The 8,181-nt window shown below is 40.5% G+C and overlaps 1 protein-coding gene across 11 annotated transcripts in view; it reads right to left on the reverse strand.

Annotated features, from left to right (window-relative positions):
• Window positions 1-2,593, reverse strand: part of LOC113053703 (poly(rC)-binding protein 3) — a 61,030-nt gene extending 58,437 nt beyond the window's left edge. For 2 of the 11 annotated variants that reach the window (XM_026218976.1, XM_026218975.1), the window contains exon 1: window positions 2,184-2,587. The gene's annotated coding sequence lies outside the window, so the exon portion shown is untranslated. Of the gene's footprint in view, window positions 1-2,183 lie in introns of all 11 variants that reach the window. The other 9 variants (XM_026218981.1, XM_026218980.1, XM_026218983.1 and 6 more) reach the window with 6 other exon arrangements.
• Between the last annotated feature and the right edge of the window lie 5,588 nt (window positions 2,594-8,181).

An 8,181-nucleotide genomic window follows, 5' to 3' on the forward strand; every position in this document is an offset into this window, starting at 1 on the left:
TTTGATGAAATCCACTTTCAAATGATTGGCGGGACACAAGATGCTATATAACTAAACAGATCAATGCTACGTTCAATGAAGTAAGGAAACATTTTTCATTCCTGCAATTCTGTCTGTGTTAGTTGAAGATCCGTTTATTGTTTGAACAATCAATCCTTCTTTGTTCCACAGTTGGAAATAGGCCAGCAAGGCAGAAAAGGAATCATGGTGTTAATTAAGACACCTGTTCTTCTCTGAATTCACTTACCTATCCATCACTTTCAATAACACCAGAAAATTCTGCTCTACATTTCAAAATTGCTTATTAAAGAGAATATACTGTATACAGGTATAATGTGCTTGTAAAAAGAGCAAGCATTGAGAATGTAATGCTGATAATTAGATCGATTGGAAATTTCTTTACTATTGGCCATCTGCTAAAGTGCTGGAGACAAGTTCAAGATCTTTCAAACCATGGGCCGATATTGATGTTTGCACCACTTCAGTCTCACACAGCACCCGTTCACATCAAAGCACTGAACAGCAGTTTTTTGTCTGCTGCACTCTGTAGATTCAAATCTAAAATATACTCTATGCAAGTATATTAACACCAATGATTCTAGCTACTCGATTTCACACGTCAATGAATCCTGGAATGCAAGTCCAAACTTTTATGGTAAGTTTTCTCTTTCAGGTCAACAACAGAGCAAATATTTCTTATAAGAGAATCTTATAGACATTGAAAACTGAAAATTCTGTCATTTATTTGAGTTTCTTCTGTGAAGCACAAAAGAAGACACTTTGAAAAATATTGCTAAGCAAACAGTTTTGTTTACCATCGACTTCCATTGTATGGGAAAAAAAAAAACACTTAGATATGGTTTGAATATATAGAATACAGGTTTGAAATAATGTGAAGTTGAGTAAATGATGATGGAATATTAATGTTGGCGGGAATTATGCTTTTAATTGTTATTTTTAGCTAAGGTTAATTACTACTATTGAATTTTTAAGTTTGGTGTGTGAAAAAAATTGGAGGACAATTGATTCAGTATCTGTAGTTGATGGTAAATGTGTTAAAATGTATCAAATTATTTTAGATTTACAATAAAACTAGCTACGCTGCATGTACAAAATACCATTGTTTTGCACAATTATTAATATTTAACAATTCCATTTACAGCACCTTCATATATTCACTGAAGTAAAAAAAATATGATATGCATTCTTCATTTTGTAGAAGTAGAGCAACTTGCTATATATTTTTTTAAATATTTTGTTATACAATATAATTTGTTCTGACTAATGTGATTTGAGCGAACACTGAATGCTCATAAATGGTTCCTCAGACTTTTGATTGGCTCAACAAATTAGCTGCCAAAAACTGTAGATGAGCCATGTTAAAAGTGCAAAGTTTACACTTTTCAAGAAAAATTTGAAAAAAAGGGGCTACTGGTGAAAAAAAAACAAAAAACGTTGAGCATTTTTAACAGTGTTATGTATTTTTATAAGCTTCAAAGCATTTAGAACAGCACCACAAACTTACAACAATTAGGCTTAAGTATGTGGCCCTGGCCTGTTGTAAATACTTTTTCATTTTTCAAAAATAAAAACAATTATGCAAAAAATACAAGAACTTGCATTGTGCGTGAATTATGTTTCTGGTCATATTAAATGTTTGAATTAACCATGAATACCTTGTTTAGTTCAGTAGTAACATCATGACATTGGTAATCCTAGAAGCACAAAATCATCTGTAAATTTCCTCAAAACACCGCAGCATTAAACAATTTTAAAACACAGAAAATAAACTGCTGCAGGGGTCAAGGACAACACAGAGGAATCATGTCAAGCTAAAGTACACACTCGGTTCGTGGCGCGGAGCATCAGTTTTCCAGCGTATCCATAGCCGGTGGGCAATACATCACTTCAGATAAAGTCTTAGATAGAGGAAGTGGTAAGCACTCTGTGTGAACTGAGTTTGGGCTCGAAAACAGTGACCTCACAGATTCTAATCCCTCATCTCTCTCTGCACGCTTTCCTCTGAGAGGAACTGCCAGAGGGGAAAACTTGAAAGCTAAAGCGAGTGAGGGAGGGTGTGTGAAAAAGAGTGTGTGTGAGAAACAAAATGACATTCAAAGAGGAAAAGAGTGTAGAGAAGCGGGGGAAAAGCACAACAAAGTCACATTTAGGTGCTGGCTTACCTGCACACAATTCACAAGACAGGATGGTGAAGTGAGGATAGTCAAAGGGGTTGTGGGAGGAGGGTCCGGGCGGGTTGATCCAGCCGCTGACGGGTGGTCCGGGAGGGAGGAAGGAAGGATGGAGTGGCAGGGAGCAGGGAGACGGGGAGGCCAAAGGGGGGATGTGAAGCACTAGTCCTCTTTCTTTCCCTCTTTATCCCTCTGGCACAGAGGCATAGAGGCAGACACCAGTACCTGCAGCCACTCAGATAATAGGAGAGAAAAGAGTGCTTACATCCACACACTCTCCAGCACAGGGAGGAAAGAGAGAATGCCCCTCCCACTCCTTTCCAGGACCCAATCGCACACAGACTTCACTGGCAACGAATGGGAGCGCAGGCAGCCGGTGCCATGCCCTAGCCAATAAGTGCAATTGCTCATATCCAGTTGGAATAATTAGTCAGAGAGCAGAGCGGAGCGGCTTCCCTTCTGAAGGACAGACAAACGGGCACACTTACTCAATAAGTGTGATTTAAGACTGCAACCGACATTAGAGTAATAAGATTGTGCCGCACTTAACCTAGCAGAATAACGCTGCATGCTCCACTGCAGGACGGACAGAGGTGCAGGCTACATGGGAAGGGATTCTGAAAGGTGCAATGATGCTAAGCAGGCAGAAATGATGCATATAGAGGAGGAGAAGGAATAACTTTTAACACCGTGATCAGTGTGCATGATTATCACACTGTGACACATATTGTTATACTTGGAGTAAGACTGGAGTAATGATGCTGAAAATTTAGCTTTGATCACAGCAATAAATTAAATTTTAAATATATTCAAATAGAAAGCAGTTATTTTAAATAGTAAAAATAATTTACAATATTACTGCTTTAGCTGTATTTTGGATCAAATAAATGCAGACTTGTTGAGCAGAAGATAAATTCTTTACAAAAACCTAAATACATCTTACTGTTCAAACACTTTTGACTGGTAGTGTATGTAATGTTGAAATATATAATGAACATCACATACCTGGCATTTCCAGTGTATGATGTCTATGTGCTCTGAAGAAAAAAAACACATTTGAAGAGACTTATGGGAGTGTGTGCATCACTCGGTCTTAGCTGTGGTCCAGGTTCCTGTGTGTGCAGCAATCTAAGAAAGAGCCTGTGGAACATGTCAACATCAGTCTCTGTTTTCCATGATAAAGTACATTATTAACATTATTGAAAAATAAAAAACACAATTACCACATAGTACACATATTTTACAATACAGTAATTAAATCAAATTAAAGTAACATCTGTAAAATAGTGAATACACACTTACTCTATAAGATTCTTAATGAGGGTTGAAAACTGGATGAGACCTGTGTCCCCTCCCTGTGTGACATTAGTATGTATTCACAGTCCTGAAAGAATGTTATAAACAATCGCTAGCATTTATGTTTCACAGTACCTTAATATATGCATAGGCCTACTTAATGAGAAAACATGCCAATAACAAAGAAACTATATTGAACACTATCAACCACAAATAATATTACCATATAGGCATAATAAAAGTACAATTACTATACCCTGGCCATATTCTGTCCACTTACTCAGTATGATTTTCCATTGAACTCAAAACTGAACCACAATTGCGTGCCTTTCTTGTGCAAGACGCCCTTCCAAATTTTTTAGTCTGGCTATGCGAATTATCACCTACTGTAAAATATGAGTCCATTTTATGAACTTATTAAATACAATAATATATAATCACTACCATTCAAAAGTTTGGGGTACAGTTTTTTTTTTTTATGATGGCATTAATACTTTTATTCTGCAAGGATGCATGTATTGTTTGTAATATTACAAAAGATATCACATCACAGATATGCCATCACAGAAAAAAAAAAGAAAGAATTAAATGAATGTATATGTATATATATATATATATATATATATATATATATATATATATATATATATATATATATATATATATATATATATTAATCACATTTTTTTAACTGTGTTGTTTTAGTATGTTTTAGTATGGTATAAAATGACTTTTTATTTGGCAGAAAATTTTGCCTGTCAATCAGAAGGCTCATTTTTGACTGTGCTCACACTTTCTCCGCATAAAACCAAAATCACAGACCCGGAATGGCGCTCATCTCAGAAGACCTTTTTTCTTCTGTTTTCCAGATCAATACTCTGGCTCAGGTATTGGCTTGAGAAATGATCAATGGTGAACTGTTAAAATGACTAGTGAAAAGCAAATCGGCCAGCACTATTCCCTTCACAGCAGGAAGGACCAGTGTGGGGACAGAGATATAATAATGTCATTTTAACAACCACAAGCAAGGCACCTCTATCTTTCAGGATGACAAGGTGTTGTTCAAAGTGGTGAAACTTCTCTTAGCACCCGTTTCTGCTGACGTCCCAGTAATCATGCATTATGTCAGGGTCAGAGATCCCAAACCCCCTCAGCCCCTCAGAAGAGTATGCACTTCTGCTCAGTGACTCTTGTGCAGTGGTGAAATCGATGCACCTATTGATAACATGCATCATAACATGGGCTGATATTCATAACATGAGCAAGCACAAACCTATGATGATTCGACAGGTGTTCACACATTCATCAGAGGATCAGTACTTACAAGTAAAGCAGCTTAAGCATGGAGTTGACAGCGACAATGAAATGTGCTATAGACTGTGGCACACAGGGCTTCCTCCAAGAGGACTGGGTGGGAGAGGAGGCCCCATAAAAAATGCATGAGCAACAGGAGGAGATGTCACATCGGATATGTTTCCAGCTACAGAGATACTGGTGTGTGGAGAGCCGTGAGAGTGAAAGATACAAGTTAACTCAGGTCTAAGAAGACAGAAGTGAGGGGAAAAAAGCACTTAACTTCCACCACTAAACCTGCCAAGACCATTGCCCCCCTGTGCCGGCAGTACCAGAGATTTAGACAAAAATCCATTGATGTACAAGAGATTTAATAGCTTATGTATGGCTTGATGCGTAAATATCCGCAATCACAATATATAAAAATAGTATTAATTCAGCCTGAATATAGAGTCTGTCATCGCACATACTGCCCCAGTGATTTACATTTAGTCTGAGACACAGATCTGTGTCATTATAAACGCATTTACAACAATGGGGTTTTGAAAGCATGGCATACCACTGCCTTAGTCTACAAATTCAGAAATATATCTCATCAAATATTCATTAATTCTGGAGTACAGTCATGCTTTAAATGTCATGCTTAGCAGGGGAGATGGGAACCGCTTAGGCAAGAGGATTTATAACATGGCACTTATAAGTGGATATCATTAAACTGGGGTTTGATGTCTTTAAACAGTGATTGACAATAAAAACAAACATGGGGACATCAAAAAGAACTAAATAGCGGTTTTGTTGTTTAAAATAAAGCGAAATAATTGGTTATTGGCCTGTTTCTAAGAATGGCATCATATGAATGGTTTAAATCTAACACAGGCTCTTTGGAAAAACGTGCCTTTGGCGACATTTCTGCAAACTGATGTTAAATTGATTGTTCTTTTGCGACACTTTCAAAGAAAAATATCCAATGGTTGCGTTAAAAGCACGTTCGGTTTTACCCAAACAAAGGAACATGAATTTGGATATATTTCATTGTCTATTGTTGTACATATCTTGGAAGTTCAGAAATGAAATGTCTGGTGAGTGGCTCTAAAAGATTAATGCTCTAACACTTTTAAAAATAACGTACCACCTACCCAAAACCAAAACGGGTAGTTCCGCTTCAGGAACTTAAGCTGCACCGAAAATGCTATGGGGTACGTGTTTAGCGTGAGCAACTCTGAATATTAGGTGTAATCTGTCTCATGGAAGATCGTGACATCAAGGGCGGGGTGACGTAAGTGACCAGGAAGCTATAAAAGCACATGCCGCGCAGCTGGCATCAGTTCGTGTCTTTCAGCAAGCGCTCTGTGTGAGCATGTAATTATGTCTTGTCAGTCTTATTTATTGTTGTTGGTCACTATTAGCTCCTCAAAGAGTAAGCAATAGTCAAAGAGCAAAGCTAAGGGGAGACATCTGAAAGGCGAATCCAGATCGCGTTTCAGGTTGTGTGTTCCTCCCTGCCCTCGCTACATCACGAGTGGGGATACACACAGTCTGTGCGCGGTCTGCCTGGGATTGAAGCACGCTGTTTTGGCTCTTGAGGGACTGCATGCACTGGTACGAGCCAGTGTGGACAATTCGATCCTGGACGGCTCTCCTCGAGAGGGAGTCTTTGCCAGCGTTCCTCGTGGTGTTGGTCCTGCTTTCGCAGAGGTGGAGTGGCGCATTCTGAGGATTTAAATTTACTGTTTACCTGACAATGAGAAGTCTGATATATCACTTCCGATATGAATTATATCACAAGCCAGACTGTGTTTACTCGTCTGATTGTTTGATTGCATTAAATTCATTAAATTAATATAATCACATTTATCTCACTTTGAGAAGTTATATATACTGGAAGGGCTGCTGGGTGGGAGTAGCCCTCTCAGTGTATCGCCTCCTCGTATAGGGAGGTGCAGAATCAGAGCGTTGCCCCCCACTTCCCTGCCTAAGGGTTTCCCAGCCTAAGGCGGATCTGAGGGATGTACTTCCGGCTGGGAGGTCCTTGGCTAAGAAGTCCTAACATGTGTCGGTCACGACTGCAGAGGGCGGCCCTACTGGGGTAGAGTGGTGTTTACACGCATTACACTGTGCCCATCTCTCCTCAGTGCCCTCAGGAAATTGATCTGCCAACCCTGCCAGAGCACCAGGGCGCAGCGGTTTCGTGAGTGCTGCTCTCAGTTTCTTCTGCCCGTGAGCGTAGCGGTGCTGAGAGGCTCGCTACCCCTTTGGGGGTCTCTAAAACAGCTAGCTCGGCTGCCGGGAATGGTGTTCTACTTCAGGCACTGATTTAGCTGCCTTGGAGTATTAGCAGCATTTGAACGACTGCCAAATGTATCTCAATGGGTCCTGCATATGGCAATAAGGCTATCGCATTCAGTTAGGCTCTTACCACTGAAATTCAACTGGGTTATTCTGACATTGGTCAGACCCGAGCAGGCTCTGGTTACAGAACAAGAAGTGAATACCCTATTAGAGAGGAGGCCATTGAGGTGGTCCCTCCTCAAGACAGGGATCCGGGTCTTAACAGCCGGTATTTCACAAGTACAAAAGAACGAGGGGGGTATCCGATCATAGATCTACTTTAGTTAAATCACATGTTGTATCACAAATCAGGTCTGAGGACTGGTTTGTCATGACAGATCTCATAGATGCATACTTCCATGTCTCCATTCTTCCAGAACACAGGAAGTTTCTGAGGTTCGCTTTCGGGGGCAAAGCATACCGATATTAAGTTCTTACATTTGGCCTTGCATTCTCACCCCGTATACGAAACTATATCAACGATTGGTTGATTCTAGCTCAATCAGAGCACATGGTGGTAGGACATTGAGATCTGACATGGCATATCAGCTGTCTAGAGATGCTAGCCATATATCAAGCACTAAAATACTTCCTCCCAGACCTGAGGGGTCACCATGTGTTGGTACGCACTGACAACACATCGGTGGTCTCCTATATCAACCACCAGGAAGGTCTGCGTTCACGCCACTTGTTGCTGGTGCAACAGATCCTTGTGTGGTCCCAGGACAAACTCCTCTCACTCAGAGCAGTGTATATTCCTGGGAAGTTAAATGTGGGAGCAGACATACTGTCAAGGCAGGGGCCGAGGCCCGGGGAATGGAAGCTTCACCCCGAGGTGGTGAAGCAGATATGGAGAATCTTTGTGAGACATTGCAATGGACTGGACGCTATGGTACAGACCTGGCCGAGGCTTCATCTGTACGCACTTCCCCTTATTGCTCTGCTCCCGGGAGTTCTGGCGAGAGTACGCCTAGACGGGGTCCGTCTGTTGTTAGTAGCCCAATTCTGGCTGGGCCGAGTATGGTTCTCAGATCTTGTCTCACTCCTTGACGGCTCTCCGTGGGAGATACCG

This window comes from Carassius auratus, chromosome 34 (assembly GCF_003368295.1).
Source record: "Carassius auratus strain Wakin chromosome 34, ASM336829v1, whole genome shotgun sequence".
Classification (NCBI taxonomy): domain Eukaryota; kingdom Metazoa; phylum Chordata; class Actinopteri; order Cypriniformes; family Cyprinidae; genus Carassius; species Carassius auratus.